Below are 20,710 nucleotides of genomic sequence, written 5' to 3' on the forward strand. Positions count from 1 at the left end.
TAACACTAGTTAATCTATTGTCATTGGTTGTTTTAATCAATTCCAAACACCTTATACAATAGATTTGTCAAATTTAGCTTGTACAAATTAAGAAGGCAGAACGAGGAATTAATTAAGACAGCAGCAATTCTGTAAGAATTCATAGGAGAATGCAACCAGAGTGCAGAGTATAAGGAGCTTATCTTATCATTTGTTTTGTCCAAGTCTACAGTGAGATAACTCCAGTGTTGGTATTGGAAAAGTTGCTGTATTATTATTATATTTGTATGCACAGTTGCTTTGTTTACTCATGGAAAAACATGCTCATATGGGTGGAACAAGCACCTTGATATGGATCTGGCCAGGGAAAAGAAATGACATTGTATTTTTTGCATTCATGTCTGATGCCCAGGTGTGATGGAATAAATTGTTTCTATCAGCGTTCTCATGACTCCTCCATCCTCATCCTGTGGCCCTGCTGTACTGGCTTCCACACCCTCACGTCATCACTTTTGCTGTACTCACAACCTTGTGGGCTGGAGCACACACTGCATCTCATCAGAGAATATTACCTAACCCTCGGAGGACAACATTCATCAACGTCACAGGGCTTTTGCCAACAGTGCATTTCTTTCTATGGGTGCCCCAAGTCCATTTTGGTTGTTCCAGCAGCACCACAGGGGTACCTTGTTTGACCTGTGCCACTTCAGCAATGAACACACAGTATCTCATATAAGGTTTTTCAATCTTTAGTTTTTGCTGATATGAAGTACGTCTCAGATTCTATGCGCTGCTATATCAGTTTTACTGTAGTATATAGCCTTTGCTCATACATTAAATACACTTTTTAGGTGTGACTTTGTTGAAGTTAATCACAAACTTGTCTGAGTTAGCTGAATCAAGTCTGTATCTTCTAAAGTTTCAGTATATTTATTACAAAATTACCTCTTTTTGTTTCCACATAAGGAATAACTTGCCAATCTGCAGCAATTCCTTTGCTGCATTCTGGAAGAAAGCTGCAGGGTCTCCTGGAGGGACTGTTGGAGTTTCCTCAGCATGTTTAATGATTATGAATAAAATACAAAACACAAATAATGTGATCATTGCCCACTCCAGTAACACTTTACAATAAGGGTACATTAATATCAGTTAATACAGATAATTAACTGACACATAGTTACCTTGAACGAATATATCTATTCTATATCTACTCATGGTGTTTATGTTATCTAAGGTACACATTTGTACAAAATGTAATAGTTTATAAAGCTGCAGTTAACATGTATGTAAGGGGAAACATTTTTGTCATTATTTTTGTAGAACAGTGAAATCACTTTTTTGTTGTTCCTTTCAAAGAATGATAAAATTGTTAATTTTAATCTTTTTTAATTTGGAATGAATCATGGCTGTCATGATAACTTGATTTCCAGTTGGAAATGTTTCACTAATGTTTAATAGCTGTGTGATTGTTACAAATTAATAAGGGTCACACATATTAATAGATGGTCAGTTATGGTAAATAATGCTTATTCAGCATCCCAATGCATTTATGAAGTGTTACTAAATGATTACATGTTTTCAGCTTTATAATAAGGGTCACAATAACATTAATAAATAGCCAATTAGATTTGGCAATCAATTAAAGAATGTCTATATGAAAATAAAGGAACAAGAAACCTCAACATGGAGACAATGGAGTGTGTCTACAGATTTCATTTTTCATTAGATTTTGTTAACAGCTACTTAATGTTTATTATTGTAAACTGTTAATGCGCATTACAGTAATAACTTATGTGAATAGCAACTTTAGAAACTATTAAATAATGCATACATTAATACCTTAGTTAACATGCACACCATTAGTAAATTATTACTAGACATATTAGTTAACTGTCAAAAGTGTTACTCCTGCTCCTTCCATCCACTAAAGCCTTTTAGAGGTTGGCTCATGAACTGATATGGCTGAAACAATCTCATACTCCCAGCAGGAAAAATTACAACAATCACACCTAATCTCATTTTTGCCAAAATGTTGTTTCAGGATACATATTCTAAACTTGCTACAGCCTACAGGTGTATGCATAACACAACCCCAAACATGCCTTAAAGCAGGTTACACATTAAACTTTCATGAGCAGGCATGCTCAAACATCACCATAATTCTGAGTGGCAAGTCCACTTAGTTTACGAGTCCATTTAGTTTGCAAGCGTTGCATCACTTATTATATCAGTACATAGGCAGGCATGGCATAAGCATAGCTCTGGGGGCTGTATGTTATTTAGAGCCTCTTAAGAACAACAGTCGTCCAAAAACACCCTTAGGAATTTACAATGATCCCACTATCTGGGAGAGTCACGTAAGAGCTACAGCCAACACACAAATGCAGGGAAAATCACATTAGCTACTAGAAAGCCTTTTGATTTAAGAAGCACAAACACGTAAGCCCTTTCAAGGAGGATGGCATGCATGCACAAATCATGGCATCTGATTTATTGTTTGAAATTTAACTAGTGAGCTTCGTCCTTGACATTTTGAACATAGTAGGTGTAAATCTTAAATGTTTTAAACAAAAGGGAATGAAAGTGTTTGGGCTGTGATAAACAGAGGGAGTTAAAGTATGACTAAGATATTCCAGAAAGCCTCCCAGCATATGCAAATTATTTTTATGGGAAGAAAGCAGATGGAAGATACACATAGCAGATTGAAAAATACTGTATATATGTATAAAAAGCATGTCCTTATAGGAGTCGCAAGAATCGACAAAGCAGCTATATACTTAACTAGGTTGCATGTGGATTACATTGATGAATGAATGCATTTTTATTTTTGTTTCATACCAATGAAATGATTCATCCCACATGGGATTACATGACACACAATACCACCACATATAAATGACAATTTTAAAATAATTAGAAGTACGTTTGGGCAGCTTATGTATTATATTAATGTTTTCTGGTTTATAAATATGACCGACAGCTCTTTGTGTTGAACCACCATGACAAAGCATGTTGTTTTCTGCTCCAAATTGTCTCCATTTCTGTCCTTTACTACTTTGCCCTTTCTTCTAGCTGATCAGTACAGAAAAAGGTTGAGCTGGATCCCAGTGTATACACACAGGTAGACCAAAGCCAATTTCAGATGTGTCAGTTGAACTGATGCTGCCAGCTTCATGTGACAGCTTGAGTGGAACAGCCTCAGTCCTCATCTCAAAATCACCTCTGCTTACTGAGCGGAAACTGTTCATCACAAAAGTCTGAAATGCTCTGTCAAGTTCTGTGAACACACATCTATCATGATATCATGATTTTATAGTCATTATTAATATTGTAATACAAAGACATGCAAATGTTCCCTGTCATTTAAGTGTTCTGAAAAGCCCTTACTATTATATATATTACAATCTACTAACTGAATCTCACACATCCTTTATAGGATGAGAACTACCCAATACGTTTGACAAATGTAATGCTATCTCTTTAAAGTTGGCTGGGATAACTAAAATGTAAAATTCCACAAATCAGATAAAGAGCAGGACAGAGCTGCCAGCATTATCATAAACTTATCTCCACACGGTATGGAAATACTGCACAGTGGCTTTTTTTAATATAACCTGCAATCTGACAATCAAATGTGACTAGCTTAATGACATTTTCCTGGAAGTTTTGGAAGTAATACTATGTTACTACTGTAGGTAGTAAGCATGTTGGCTGAACACACTGTTTAATGCATCCAAAGACACATTTTATGGTCAGAAAGGCTGAAAAAGATCCAAAATCTTTTAAATGTCTAATAGCATTTAACATCCTTTGCACACTGCTTTAATGTGGAGAAATCCAAACCTACCCTTCTGTGTCTGTCAAGTTGTGATTGGAAAATTGTTCATCTGGGTAGAGGTTTATCAAACATGAAATACACAATAATAACGAGAAATATTATTATAATAAAGTTATGAATCAGTTTGTACAGATTGCCCTGTATTTTTGTCTCTTGCCATCTCATTTATTACAGCTGTATTTATTAGCCTCACCTCCCCCACCAAAGCTTGACAACTTTTTGCATGCTGCTATCCCTCCTTATTTAATTCCTGCGTTCTGGGATCATTCAAATAAAACTTGTCAATGTAAGTGGAGTCTGACAGCACCCCTCAAACCCCAGGCTCAGTGTGTGCTATCTGAACTGAAGTTGTTCCCCTGACTTAAAAGAAGAGGGTTAGCGAGACAAGCACAAAGTAAACTTTAAAGCGTGCAGTAATGTATGCAGCCCCTCTGTATTTGATGCTGCTCTGTTGCATTAAGATCCATCCCTCAATGCCCATATTTAATGTGTCGAGTCGGAGCTTTCTGTGGCAGAGGGTTGCTGCAGAGCATGGCGGGTGTCACTGGGGAGCTGCGATCACACAGTCGCACTACAGAAAGCATTCTGTGTTGTCCCCCGAGGAGCTCATTCAGCGTATTCCTGCATAATTACCTCAAAGTGATTACAGAAATCAATGGAGTACTGTCACTGCCGAGGGCACTTAGATAATCACAGTATACATACCTGTCCAGCTTCCTTGGACAAGATTTTTGTAAACACTCAACATGCTCAACACACTGAAAATCACACAAATATTTGTGCTCATCCGACCTGTTGCCCTTAGGAGTTCTTGAGGTGGAAGTGTTTGCTGCTTTTTATCAAGCCCTGGAGGCGAGTGTTAGGAAGCATCCCTCCATGAAACCAACAGCAAATTTAAGAGATTTGGTACTGGAGATAATGACTGAGGCCTGGTGCTGCTGGTGATTTCTTAGGAGCATACCAGACACAGCAAAAAAACCAAATACAGTACACCTGATGCTTGCTAAATATTTCATGTTGTTGACTACAAATGGGAGCATACCCAGCAGCATAGCATGACCTTGAGTGAATGAGCACAATGTATTATGTTTATGTTTATGCCTATAAGTCAGCCCTTGTCCCATGAGTGCAAGTGCAAATGCGTAAAAATCACTTGCATACATTGTGCCGAGTAAGATTCAAACATACTATGCTAAGGGCTTGTATGTGCCACACTTTACAAGGCATGGGAGGTGGAAGATAACCTGGGGTTGCAAAGTGTATTCATGCTGGCAGGTGTGTCTGTCATGTGTTCATTCTACTGTAAAGTTATTCAAGTATTCAGTCATATTCTGTTGGTTAATCTGTGGTACTTCAAAGATAAGCTTTACAAGTACAAGGGATTTTGATGTATATATATATATATATATAATATAATGATTAGGATTCAGAGATTCAATGATTTGTCATTTCATCAATTAGTCAATCGACAGAAAATTAATCGGCAACTATTTGCTTCTTAAATGTGATAAATAATGATTTTCTTTGTCATAAAAGTGATGAGGTCAGACACCAACTTTGGCTCTAGGAAATTATAATGGGCATTTTTCACATTTTCTGACACTTTATTAACAAAACCATTAGAGAAAATAATCATCAGTTATCAGAGTAGTTGTAGCTCTGTTATGTTTTTTTTCAGTATGACTGAACCTGTTAACTGGCTCAGCTGTGACTCAGGATGGAGAGCAGGTTGTCCATGCATTGCCAGATTGTCAATTCCATCTCTTGCTCCCTCAGCCCACAGGTCGAAATGTCCTTGAACAGACCAACACCTTGCATGGCAGCTCTCTTGTCATCCACGTGTGAACATGTGAATTACAGCCATTTTGTAAAGTACTATGTAAGTGCCATCCTAAGGTACAGCCAAGTCAATTTGCATAGTTAGTTCAGTTTGGAAGCAGAGGGCATTTCTTTACTATTTAAAAAAAAACAGTAACCATTGAAAAAAAAATACTGAATTCAAATATTCACGGCACAAGTTATATGTGAGTGTATGTACTTCAAATCAGTGTGTGTCTTTCTGTGTTATGTCAGTGACTATAGTACATTAAGTTCAACCTATTCTGTCCTTGAAAAAGTGAGATATATCAAGGCACAATGCATCATGATGATAAAACATCTGAGCAACGAATTCAAAAACTATCCACAAATCCATCAGAAGGCACGCAGGTATTCATACACCAGAAGGTCACAAGGTATTTTTTTTTTTTTTTTAGATCTCAGCATCAACAAGCAACCAACTCAGATGCATATTAATGCTAAAACGGCATATGTGGTTTGAGTCATAAAAACTAAAAAACCTCACTCTTTGCTCAATTAAATGAACACATGTCTACTCAGCTCATTTACACTTCTTTGGGAGTGTTTTTTATGTGCCTCTTTTGTCAGCTCTGATCACAGACCATCCATCAGCTTTTTTCTGACATTTAATATTGTTAGAAAGGATGTAAAGCCTAGCCAACCTTGATGACCCACACAATAATAAATTAACCCCCCCCACCCCCCTCCCTGGATAGGAGTGAAGAGAGGGCAGGGCAATTGTGTTTTATGCCCTTTCTTTTCTCTAACAGAACATTTCACTTTCTTTATCATTCTCATTTAATGTGACACATGTTCAGGCATAATCATTAGCAATAATATACTCTAAAGAACCTAAGCTTCTTGTGTCCTTTATCTGAACCCTTCACACATCATATCATAAGACACATCAACAAAAAACAGTTTGTTAAAAATCCAACAAAGGTTTCTGCTTCTCATTTGAACAGCTAATCAAGGCCTGTAAGTAACAGGCATTCAAAATGTGTACATAGTTTTTTTTTACGTTTTTGATAATTACACACTTCAGAATTACTAATCAGAGCAAGAGGCCAAAGATGAGCTCTGCAACAAGCATCCAGGATTTCCATTTAGAGCACTCTGAGTTCTCTGCACAGTCTGCCTTTCAAACCTTGTTTTACAACTGACTTCAGAAGGTAATACATAAAAATGAAGATGCCATAGCCCAGATAGCTGAAGGCATTCATACTGTAGCAGTGTTTTTAGTGGAGCCATTGTTGTGAGATTGGATCATTCATTGGTGGCAAGTGTGCATCATTTCCCAGCAAAATTTAATTTTAAGAAGACATAACAAGGTTATGTCTTCCGTATTGCATTCCCATTGTTCTATTACAACCCATTTGTGAAGACCTATTAATTTGGTAGATATGACTAAATTTGTAGTCACAATAATGTGACACTTGTCAGGGCTACCATTCATAAAATGGAGGTTTTGCCTTCGAGCACTGACACTGTCACTAATGCTGCAATGTGTTTGATATACGATAATGACTCTGAGGTTGATTGTGTTGGGCCTGTCAAGGACTCCTCACAACACGCTTAGAGCAGAGGGCGAAACCATAATTGGAATTTAGGAAAGTGACAGGCTTGGTGTAATAAACTGACCTTGGACTGAAAAACCTGAGACATGAAGGGAAGGAGGTTGAGAGAATATAAGGGAGGATGCTACAGAAACATAGCAAGAAAGAATACAACACTTCACAATTTGTTGGTTGTTGAATTCTTATCTTATTCTTTCTTTTCTTTTTCCTCCAAATTTCCAGACTTTCATTATGGAGGTATTATCAGCTTTTTCTTTGGTTTGCTCATTTTTTTAAATTACATTTTTTTGTCTAAAATATATTACAAATCCATAATCGGTTCTGCTGACTGGTGGAGAATTTAAAACAGTACCTCACATGAGAAATATTAAAGTACATTCATTGTTAAGGTCAAATTGCTATCCCTCAAGACGCCATTAATTAAAGTATTAATTGAATATGGATTAAGGTGTTATAAAGACCCTATATGTGCTGACTTAAAGTCTCTCTCCAGGCAAAAACTGACTAATTTGAGACTGACTTACACTTACACAAGCATGATGTGGAAATGTGAAGCCTCCAATGCACATTCACTGGGAACTGACTTTTCAGTAAAGCAGGAGGCATCCAACTTTTCAAACTGAACAAAAATAGCATATCCACAGATTCAGTTTTTTAATGAGATAAAATATTTTTATGGATTTTTAACATGCTAGCTGAACATTTTTGCAGTGTAAACATCTCATATCTAATTCATTATTATTATTTATGTGTCCTAAAACATATCTGAAAGGGATCTTTATACTATTGATGCAAATTGCAGGAAACCAAGATAGCTGAAAACCTAAATTGCAGCTGAGAGATGAGGGTTTTCAGAAGCCAGGTGTTATATGATATTGAGAACTGAGAGTTCCAACTAAGGATGCATCTGATGGTGGCATCGCTGATGAGAACAAATGGAAATCACCGACACACAGAAAGATAAATTACATTCCAGCCACAGTATTGAACGCAGGCAGCTGTAACATAAGAAACTAAACAGCATGCTCAACTAAAACAGTAGCTCATAGGTTCATGTCAAGTTCAGGCTCTGGAGAATAACCCCACAAGGTCTGTGATGGTATGAACTCAACTCTTGAAAGGGTAGTGAAATGTTTTGATGTGTCTAATTTTATCAATCTCATTAACATTTCTGATTTAGCATGAGACAACCTGCTAGAGATAAGTGGATAAATCTCTAGCAGGTTCACAGTTCATTTTCAACACATAACATTTTGTCTCTGAATTACAGTCAATATAAGCTCAGGAGATCTCAGGGATATAATAAAAGTTATACTTCTATGCTTTGTCACTGGTCTTAAGTCAAATAACATAGATTTAGTTGACCTTTAAGATTTTGCAGTGTATTACATTTATTGCCAAAATATAGCTCCTAACAGTGGGATATTGTTTAAACTATACATTTTAGGGGCTTAAATCATCTCTTGGCAAAACCCTTTCCTCCTTTGACTGTTCAACATTTGTTCTCTTCCGTCAGCTTCTCAGTTCTCAGCAAACGTGTCGGGTAAATGATAACACCGACTTGACAAACAGCCTCTAATATTGCAAAAGCACACTTTGTCATTTGACGTGACACCTTACAAATGCTCTCTGTGTTATCTCTTGCTACTACAAAGGTATATTACTTTAACCTGTTGTTAATTGAATCCATAAAAAAAATAGTTCTCTTTGAAATGTAGAACAGATTGTGCCTCAACCCCCCTGGCCCAAGCTAAATTATTAACAAGATTTAGTGTAAGTCTATTTTTTTCCTGTTTGGGGAGTATTATGAGTGAGCTGTGCTGAAGGGGAGGCCATTACTCCTCCATCCTGTGAGGGCCAGCAGAGCCGGATTATATGATAAAGTGCTTTAACCTTCAGTTGTAAAGAACATCCGCCAGTTGCATTTGTTATGCTTCTAATGATGAATGCATTCCATGATGACTAATTCTCACATAAATAAAGGAAAATGGCGTAAAGGGAAAAAAAGCCTGTGCATAGAATGTGCATTTACCTTTAACTGCATGTATTGCATAAAACAATGAATGACTGCTGCAATATATCTCTGCAAGGGATTGTTTGGGAATTTTCCCATTGTGCTTATTGACAGATTTCAGAAGACACAAGATTTACAGTATGTTGCCACAAACCTACAAACATTTAAAAGAAATAGAGGAGAATGAGCTGCAGAATACACTGGATAAATGTACAGTTTTTATAATATGAACCAGAAAAAAGTCAGTCAGACCAGCATGCAAATAGAAGAAGCATTACAAGTGTCCCGATAATCTGCTGACAATTTAACGCCTCAGGACATACAGTGCAATTTGTTAAGGATGAAGTTTCCAGTCGGTTTCTTTCTTGGCAATGTGTCGAGCATTTTTCAGTATAAGTGTCCCTTTTAGCAGCCGTGCTATGTGTCCTGTAGTTGAACCTGTCCTTAATCTCCCTCAAGGAATAGAAGCAAAAATTTTCCCTCCATGGTTAGGGTAAATAAAATTCAATAAAGTATTCACATTATTACAATTCCATTAAATGCCACCAGGAAAGAGGATACAAGAAGTTTATTTTGGCTTTATTTACCGAGGAGTAAGAACATAATCTCATTTACTTAATATTCTTTATTTTCAACATTATATAACCTTCAGGCAACAGCAGAACCAAAAATCTGGAGTGAACTCTAAGGTTTCCTTTCAATATAAGCATTTGGTTTGTGGTCTTTTATAGTGTCTATCAATATTTTTTTATAATAATGAAGCATCAAATATATAATGTGAAAGGTAGCCTATAGCTGTAGTGATGAACCCACAGAGCATTAACACCCAACTCTGAAGTTCCCTTCATCTCCACATAGCTTTATGGTTTATTTTAACTTATCAGGTTTTCTGGACCTCAACTTAATGGGCATGGTGCTCTCCAACCATTTATTGCAGGTTTAAATGCTTGAACATTTTTTTCTTTAATGGTTTTAGGATATATAATGCTCAGATTGGGAAGCATAGGACTATCAACTATAAACATGGACAGGGTTTCCCCCAGAAAATTAGTTAGTTAAGGTGGTGGGTAGCAGTGAGACGGGTTGAATGTCTCACTCTCTCTCTTCAGGTCTGTTAAATGAGAAACATTTGAGTGATTTAAAATTGACGTTTTGTAACATTAGCTGATAAAACGCTCAGCATTGCACCATTTTACACATTGCGCCACGTATATCACCTGTTTATTTGGAGCCATTCATATCATAGACATATATGTCTATGTATATATGTCTATGGTTCATTTACTCTGAGCCGGTTAGCCTGAAATTTGTTACTATAGTAACGTCACAGTTACCTGTTTGAGGATTAACGTTGTTAATGTTGACGTCACATGGCGCTGTTTTCATTAGTCTTTCGGGCGCCGCTGTTTTTTTCCGAGCAGGTTCTGCCTCAGATGATGTAGATTTATGTTTTAACCAGCGGCCTGTGTTTGTTTCCTTAAATTTAATATCACTGTTAGCTTGTCTGCATTATGCTAGGTACAGGTGTGTTCAGGGTCAAAATCAGTCGGACACAGCGGTTCCGGTCGTCCTGCAGTAAGCACCGCTGCAGACGTTGGTTGAACATTAATAAACATCGCTGTAAATGTGTGCGGGAATTTCCCACATTATAAGTGTTGGATTTGTGGTAATCAATTCTTTTTTTTTTTTAAGACGTTAGTTAGGTGTTGCTTAGGCGGCCACCTAAGCTGTAAAGTGCTGTGGGAAACCCTGATAGAAATAGCAATGTCTCTCATTCAGTTACATTGTTTTAAGCTCAGAGGTGCAGCTTATGGTCGGCACCATATTTTGTGTTAAGAGCCAGGAACTTGTGAATAAAGAGTGTGGGGTGTTGCCTTTCACACTCTGGAAACATGCCCCGCTACCTCAGACTGAAGTGAACACTAGCTTCCTGGGAACATTAGGGCTAACATTAGCTACTTAACCTGAATAGTGTGAAAGGGGCAAGTATCGTAATCAAGGAACATTAAACTTACAGAATAGTCAGACTCAATGCAAGGAGCTGGGGAGAGCAGCGGACGAATGAACTGTCAATCACAGCTGTCAATCAAAACCCACACAGCAGACATCAAAGCTACTGTAAGTCTTCAATTCTTAATAATGGACCAGTAATTTTACATGAGACCATAATAACCCTCTGTGGTAGCCTTTTTATTTCTAGAGAGCAGTGGACGCTTTTTGAATGGAAGTTAACATCTAGCGGCCATCTGTAGCATTGCATTTTAAGGTACTGTACTTCCACATAGGTTTCAGCCTCAAGCTGTGATAGTTGCTTGCTTGGCAAGGACCCAAGCGGGTTAATTAAGCCTTCTAAATTGGGAAGTTCACTGTCACCTTCTGCTGCACACTGAGGATGAACTCTAGTACAAGATTTAAGTAAAAGATGAAAATAAAGAACTGTGGTCAGTGGGGATGGGTAACTCATCTGGTTACATACTATGCATAAAGCTAGGATCAAACATCTCACAGTATCATTAAATGCCAGACTTCACTGAATCACTTCAAACAGTCCCTCCAACTTTGATCATAATTCCCTCAAATATGACATGTTGCTAAAATATACAAAGTCAAGGAAAGTCCTCAGTTCCTCAGTCACTGCTTACAAAACACGCCTGTATTACACTGAGTTTTGAAAGGCTAATATCGTAAGTGTTAGTGGGAAATACTAGGCAATTAAATAATTGAAGGGTGTACTTTCATCAAGCAAACATTTGATCAATGTAAAATAATGAGGGTCTTGAAGAATAAGTGACACATAAGCACTTTTATATGGTATTTCCAAACAGATTAGAGCATGAGCTGAGTCAGCCAATTTAACCAGCGCTCTTTAACTGGCTAACATGGTTTCTGAAAGCATAATGCTGCTGCGTTACAGTGAGTATGTGAAGTGAACGTACTGTATGACACCATTTTTTTTCCTAAACTGCTTTTGTGAGACCATAAAAAATGCAATGTTTTCCCAACACATCTCAACAACAGCAAGTGTGAGAATCACTGTCAGCAAATCATCATACACTTTCTCTGGAGGTTGCAGTCTGCACATATTCAAACAGGAGCGACAGAGAGAGAGAAATTTTATATTTGATAGAAGTTTAATGTGGCGCATGCTCAGCAAAGTCCTGACACCAGGACACCAGTTTGCTGATCTGAACATACAATTGGCTATGCCGGCATGAAATCCGCTAAAGTTTATTTGAATCAAAAGAGGTGTGATGCTGCTTGAGTGACTGATTACCGTTACACCTGAATAAGCTGTATGGCCTCCTACTGCAGGCCTAAACATTTGCTCAGCACCTCTGGGGCTTCCTTTGAATTTCAGATAGCTGGAAGTGAAATTGAACTGTTTGAAACATAAACAGGATTAGATGGTTTTTCTTCTTTAAAAAGAAGGCAACGATAACCTCCCTGACCATTCTGCTCTCCTGGTTCTGCAGTGATAAAATGTGATTGATATTGATCATCTGATTATTTAATAATGTTACCTTGCTTGCATGACATTGTTCATATAAACTGAGCAGCTCACATGCCTCGCACCACTGATAAGCAAGAAAAAAGAAGAATACACATTTTTAACATCTATACATAGAAATTTTAGTTTTTCTTTAGTTTCTGTTTTAATTCATTATCCTGTTGATGCATAGTATAGTGGCTAAAACTGTGAGATAAAGTAACTCATACTAAAATAGCTTATATTTAATATTGTTATGCTTAACTTCTGTTTCTTATAGTTTAATTTGATTTTGATGCAGACAAACAGTTTCCATGGGTTGTGTTATGGTTAGTGTTAGTGATTTTAACTATGCAGCCATACATCAATGGAGAGAGTAGACAGGAGTCCAGGATGTCTTGCATTGAAAAGGTTTATTTACTTGGCCAAGGAGAAATGAATGAATGATCAGTACACATTATTTTCTGATGCTCCCATCAATTCTGAAGTTTCTGTCCTCCAGGGATAGACTTTAAACACACAGATAATGCCACAGGTTGAGCCATGCCCAAATATGGGCAGATCCAACACATCTACAATACACAGAATTTAGTCTACTGGTCTATAGACAAAACATTGCTTAGACAACAACCAGGACCTTTGTCCTCCATCCAACACTGCACCTCTGATTCCAGTTACCTTTACCCCGTTCAGGGAACACAGTCAAACACATCTGACCTTGGCTGCTATAGCAACACTATCAGAATGCCTCCCGTTTTCCCCAAAAGGAGCAGACTCACTGCTTACCACTATCTCAAGGGGAAACAGTGTCTAAACCCAACATTTGGTGTGTTCTTGCTATAACCGCAAAGCCTAGTTTGACCCAGTGCACATTAATGGTGGAAAATTCAACAGTTAGCAGGTCAGAAATAAAGAAAGCACTTATTGCCACCACACTTAAGCAGCTGCAAAATGTTAGATCAAAGCTTGTGCACTATAACATAATATAATACCAAATTGCATTCTTTTATCCTCAACAGAAGAGGCCAAGCAGCACCAAAAACCTTTGCTTGTCATGGTTCTGTGAAGCTGAATTTCCAACTGTGGAGATGCTTCTGGACCAGAACTAATGTACACACATTTAGGAGTTACTTTGTTCAGGGACATCCTGTTTATTTAAAGTCAGGCTTTGTTTGCTTGTCAGTGACTAAACATTTCTGAGTCACTGCCATTTCTTCCTTTTCCTCTCTGTTGTTCTTATAGGCTTAACAGGTTTTTCTTCTACACTCATGAAAAACAAAATATAAATAACTGTCTGTCACTGTGCACCCTCTTGTATAAAACTATCAAGCTTTCATCTTGCATTCATTTGCAAATGGCATGCTGATGTTTCCATCACAATGCACATAAAGAAGCATCACATGCATCCTTCCCTGAGCTTAAAATCCACTGATCTCTCTCTCATGACCTCCCTGGTAGCGTTTCGCGGATGCAATCTCAACTGACAAGCTCAACTGTTTTGCATGCAGGGTGGCAACATTAAAGACTGAGTTAATCCTCTCTGATTCCCTGCTGCTGTCACTCACACAGTCTGACTAAAAGCCACAAAATGATCCAGAATTCAGGAACACAGCATCACACCTTTGATGCCTTGTGTAATTTAAGACCCCTATCGTTTAAATAAGATTTCAACAGTTTTTGTGTTAATCACAAAGAGATTAAATGGGGAAAAAAACAATATAGGGAGATAATATAGAGGTTCCAACCAACAAACATTTGAGTTTTGACAGTTTTGTGTTTAAAAGCCAAAATAGAAGACTAAGTGCACATTTCAAAGTTACACTGGATTATTTTGTCAGTCAGTAATCTGATGATTAAACATTTCAAATTGACCGGGACCACTTCCAAATTAATTTTGCTGGCAGCTCATTAGTATATCATGTTCCATCCTTGCCAAATAGAATAGTGAGATAAATATAATGAGGCTGTGTACATGCAAATACCCAAATGTTGGAATAAAGTATGTAGGCTTAAAACAGGAACTTTTTTCATCTGATATCCTAGTTGCAGTAAAATTTAAAACAATTAGGACGATTAAATGTCCTGTATCACTAATCATAGCTCAATTATACAAATGGAAATACCAACCATAAAATCCTTTCCCTGCTACACTGCTCACTGTGAACTGGATTTGATTTAATGTATCATCATAAAGGTGTTTTACTATACATGTCATGCTGAATCATACCATCGTTTTTATGCTTTTGGCCAGTGATGTTTTTATGTATGTGCATGCAATGCTGCTGCATGCTGAGCGAATTTACTTAAACCACATTTCCACACAAGAAACACAAACTGAACTTGAACCTTAAAAGTAAACTATTTTAGGATCTTTATTTAATCCTGCTCTGTAAAGGTCAGTGGTTAAATTGGTGAAATCTTTGCAGTTTTCCATGAATGAGCACTCTCTGGAATATAAAGCCCTGCTGCAGTATAAACTATGCACAATGTAGAGTTGATTTTTGTCTTTTGTTTTGTTCATTTTTCAAAATGAGAACTCCACCCAATGTTGTTATCACTTATTAATCTGCCCATACACTGACAGCTGTGTACAGATTCTTCTCAAAGTCAAACGTTTCATGATCTGTCGTATCAAAAGGCCAAACCCAGGCAGCCTTCCCCTGTTTACAAATCATCTGCTTGTGGCTGTGCAAATAAATCAAAGTGAGAGATAACGTCAAACTGACGGCTGCTGTACAATATATCTTCTAAATTTGATTATTCAGCATTAGATTAGAAAAGGACACAGGCAGTAAAGTTAAGTGTCTTAAGCAAAACAGATGTTCCAACTGAATCCTGCCAAAGCTGATGAACATTACAGCGTTTCAGCTTAGACCCTTCTAAAACTTTTATGTTACATGTATTACTTTTATCAATAACACTGATATTTCACTTATTTTGATGATTAATGTTACGTTGAGTAAGTAAGCATTACAAGACTCCTTAATACAGGACATCATGTCATCACCCCTTTTTCATTATGAGACTGTGAAGGAAATAAGACTTTATTGTGCTATATGTCAGATGCCCATGGTAAAAATGGTCAAATTTCTAAAACTAGAGGTAAACATATGTAAAAATGCTCTCTGAAAGTAAAAAGCCAGGGTCACAGCCTGCTCTGAAAGTGACTTCTACTGACCATATATGCCCACAGCCATTAAGTATAAGACAAATCATGCAAAGACATACCATTACACCCCCAGAATATAAATAGAAACCTGGAAATGTGCCTGATACATCCCCTTTATAGGAAAAGTTCAACACTCCAGTAAAGGTGCTCAATCACTTTCTTTGGATAAATGAGAAACTCAATACCAGTTAATTTTTTCTATGGATTACACAAATGAGATATAATGTGTTCATTAGTGAGCTTTCAAGATGCAGGAAAGCAGATGTTGTCACCTTTAGATAGAGCCAGGCTGACTGTTTCCCTATGTTTCTAGGCTTTATGCTAAGCTAAGCTAGCCGGTTGCTGGCTATAGCTACATATTTAACATACAAACATAAAAGTGGTATCAATCAATCTCATCTAACTTGTGACAAGAAAATAAATAAGCATATTTCCCAAAATTAAAAATAGTTCCTTTGAGTCAGTACGATAGGCTTGTGTTGGGTTTTTTATAATGTCCAACACAGAAACCTTCAAACACTGAGTATCAATGGAAGTATTAAAGATCATGAAATTAATTAAAATTCAGGTCACTTGATAATCACTGATGAAAAGCCATTTACTAAACACATACCGTACATCTCAACATGAATCATAAATTGAAAAACATTAAAGCCTTCAGCCTTGGATAAAATATCACATGCTTGTTTTCCATATCAGAACAACTGTCATGAAACATCACAACTACCCTTCTCTTTAGGTGGAGTAGAATACCTTAAAAGACACTAAGCTGGTGTTAAAAGTAGAAATAAAGAGCTTCATAAAACAACCCCTCAAACAACATTTCCTGTCAACATAAATATAAATCCAGTGACGATGGTATATTCCTACATGTCTGTTAGGAAAGCTATGAATAATTGAGAGTGACATCCAAAAACCAGAAGCAGTAATGAGCAGGCTCAGTGATTACACCTGGCATTTGTTTTGTTAAGGTCAGATGTGTAATTTAATTACCTTACTTAACTGCCATACGTATTTGGTGAAAGGCCAGTCTTTATTAGGGAAACGGCATGTAAAGCACTGTGGGCAGGCAACAGCATGCATTATTCAGGGGATGGACCATCTCTCCCTTTTCTGCTCTGTCTCACTTATGCAAACTGAATTTTCCTTTGATGGAGACCGGAACCTGTTTTAGTTTCTCAATCCCAAGGTGTATCCCCCTTAAATGAATGTCCTAAACATACTGTAAGCTCAAAAAAAATATATAAGTGTGTTATATTGTATTAGTTATACACACTAAACATGATAACTTAAATGTCCTTATATCAGCTTTAAAGCATTACATGCAATTTAGTGTAGATTATTATGTAATGTAGATTATACCAACCATGATATCAGGAAGGTATCATATTTGAGTAACAACTACAAGCAAATTTTGTAGGGTGTCTCATTGTGTGTCTACTTACTTCCACATATGTAAATGAATGTATTAAAAACACCTGGCAACCACATGTGTGTATGCCACATATCTCCCAGGTTTTATATTTTGATTTTAATATCTACTAGTTTTCACTTCATTAAGGTGACTCAGGATGCTGCTGGAAGAAAAGCAAGCATACTCAGTCAACCCAAGTAATACATGTACGTGATCACCGTTTGAATCCTCCTCCTGTCTAATTATCTCTCCGCACTTCTCTATAACGTCCTACTGACTTCCTCTCAGGCCCCTCCAAAGTTTGAACTAACTCCTCTGAATGTCTAAATGTTGACTCGACAAAGCATGAATCATCTTCATTGACCTTTAAAGACAAATCCTTCTGCATCTCCAATGCCGAGAAGTGGTTCAATAGTCCCTCGGAGAGTGTGTCTCTTGATGGGCAAAATCAATAACCAGTTTTCACACAACATTCATCTTGGTATTTACGTTTGCCTAATCAGCAATAGAAAAATCACTGACACTCTGTTCAACTCTCATAGGCCCCACTCAGTAATAATGCTGTGTGCTAATGCTAATCTGTTATCTCATGTGCTCTGGCATTTTCTATTGCGGAGTGCCTGTTAATTGGCCATGCTGCCCTGATGTTTGCTTATTAAAATTATAGCTTCAGTCCATCTTCTCTTAATTCTCACAGACCCTCTACCACACTACATAATTATCATATTTACACAGTACATTCATGAGCCTTTTAGGCAATCATCAATTCAAGTTTTGTATAGTTCTTTGAGCTGTGGACACTGGAAATAAAGCACCAAGGCTATCTTGAGAGTAATTTCTGATCTCAGCTTTATCTTTGACCAGTCACCTTTACATATTATTACACATATGCAGAGTTTTTATCTTTTAATTCATTTACCCTGTGGTGCACAAGACATGTATTTGGTAATTACTTTGTGTATTCTATAAAAAACAGAGTTTCCGGACACATACATTTCCTACCTAACATCATTCTCTTTTTTCCACATCAGACAGATGTTTAATTGGAAATTCTGCACAGTGCACAAAAAATCCTGAGGAAAGATCCTGTTCTTAATTTCCTCTGTTGCATGTCTTCAGTGAATAGTGGCTACAGACAAAAAAGGGAGTGTCAGAGAAACCAGCCTCACCCAGACTTGTGGACAACAGGCGAAATTGAACAAGGATGAAAACATGATTGGAAGCATCAATGCTGCAGACAGAAAAACAAAAACCATTATTGAGAATGATACTGCAGAACTGTCTGTGCAGCCAAGGTTGGAAAACACATGGCAGAATAATTTGATCTAACAGAGTTGTATTGGCACTGACATATCTGCATGCTACCTTAAGAAATATGGTTCACATTTTTGCTCAATGATATGCAAAGATTAACTGTCCATGTGTACTCAGTTTAGTTAGAAAAATATCATATCCCTGTCCTCTGATCTGTTTTGCCATGGTCCCATCAGCATCAAGCCTTTCACAGATGTCAGCACAAGGTGCCACTATATTTCAGTTTTCAATCAGCTCTTAATCATTCAAGTTAGCAGTGAACCACTGATCTGTCTCCTTAAGCATCTCGAATGGCTCCTGCGGTCACAGAGCCACACATGATCGATGCCTCCTGCTCTGTTTCTGTCGCAGAGACTGAGCAAAGGTAATAACCAGACCATGACCCTCTGAAAGACATGTCCTTTTGTCTTGAACACCTCCTAATCCAACAAACATTCAGACACCAGCACAGTGGCAGCCACACACACAGGAAAAGAAATATAGTACATTCACAAACATACACCCCTGTCCTCTGGGCGAATCACAGCTGTGAGTCAGCTATTGGAAATGTGGCAACTAAGGCAAGCACTTGATATGCAGGCATCTGCTTTGTGGCTTATCTCCACTGTTCAACTGTGCAGAGCAATTGCTGCTTGGCTGGCCCCGCAAAAAGCTTTCTCTTTTCTTTTCCTCTCCTTCCTCTCATCATTTTCTCTCTGCCTTCCTTTTCAGTTTGGTCCTCTCTGGTTGCCTATGGCTCCATTGCCCTTAATTGCTATTTTGGAAAGACATTATTGAGATAATTTCCAATTATGTCAATTTGCAATCAAATGGATGTAATGCAAAAGTTGGTCCAGTGCCATTCCAAATGATGAAAGTGCTGATGGCAAGCACTGAAGGAAGAGGAAGAATACTTCCTACTCTATAGTAAAACAGCAATAATCAGCCCAGTTTTAAACAGCAATGCAAGGGGTTGCGTTGGTGGGGACGTGTTGTTTAAGGTATCAGTGAGACAATGAAATACAATTAAGGAAGTTGAGTTTGAGCTACAGATTAATGCATTTAAAGGTTAATCAGATGCTAAAACACTGCACAGTGTATTACTATAAGTATTACAAATGTTGCATAAAGGATTTTTTAACAAGTTAATACAGCAGCAACTGTTTTATCTGCTGTCGTTGTTTTGCCCATGCCCTCTGCAGTGGCACCCCACTGCGTCAACGCACTGCCCCCATTCTGCTTTCTTCACGCAGAGCTAATGTCAGTCTGAATGCCAACTAAGACGATAGCTTGATCTAAAAACAAGACGCAGTCATCAATCCTTATGTTGTAAGCATTTCCATACAAGACTACAAATCAAGAGTAAGTTTTACACTTGGTCACAAATATTCTGTGGGGTTCTTTATGTGCCAGATATTTTCGATCAAACACAATTCTTACTTTATACGAACCAAATTCCAGGCAAGTTTTATAGAAACTCTTAAGGCATTTTGCACAAAATTAAATTTGAAGTGGACTTGCCTCCACTGTCCTAACTATACAATCATATAAGATATAGGGCTCGTTGCCTTGACACACTATCCAATGTTTCTAGTTTCTTGCAACTTTTAGTTTAAAAAAAAGTACACATAATTAATGACGAAATCGTAATATGTTTCATTTATTGTTTCCTACTTTATTATTCACAATTTCTATTCAAGATGTAATCTTTAATGGTACAATCCATTACTGATAAACAATATGCACAGCAAGATATTACATAGAGAATATGATGACCTTAGTTAATATTAAATAAATTATGATCACTAAATCAAGTGATTAAATGAAAAGCAAGAATTCCAGTTTATGCTGTCACTGAAGGTCATTTTTAGTCAACTTTAATTGTACTCATGAGGACAATTTCTTGAAATGAGTACTGTACATGTAGCTGGCTGGCTCTGCTTGTTTGATGGTATTACCACTTGAGCACTGGTTCTTTCATCCCATTGTGCATGGAGCAGATCTACAATGTCACTGGCAGTGTAAGGAATGATCCAGCTCAGAGGCTCAAATGAGATATTGAAATATTTAAGTGAAGGAAAAAAAAGTTTAAGATTTCCC

The 20,710-nt window shown here is 37.4% G+C and overlaps 1 long non-coding RNA gene across 1 annotated transcript in view; it reads right to left on the reverse strand.

Moving 5' to 3' along the window:
- Positions 1–20,710, reverse strand: part of LOC128382743 (uncharacterized) — a 47,191-nt gene that overhangs the window by 8,001 nt on the left and 18,480 nt on the right. The gene's annotated exons all lie outside the window — the stretch shown is intronic.

The sequence above is a fragment of the Scomber japonicus genome, chromosome 21, assembly GCF_027409825.1.
Source record: "Scomber japonicus isolate fScoJap1 chromosome 21, fScoJap1.pri, whole genome shotgun sequence".
Taxonomy (NCBI): Eukaryota; Metazoa; Chordata; class Actinopteri; order Scombriformes; family Scombridae; genus Scomber; species Scomber japonicus.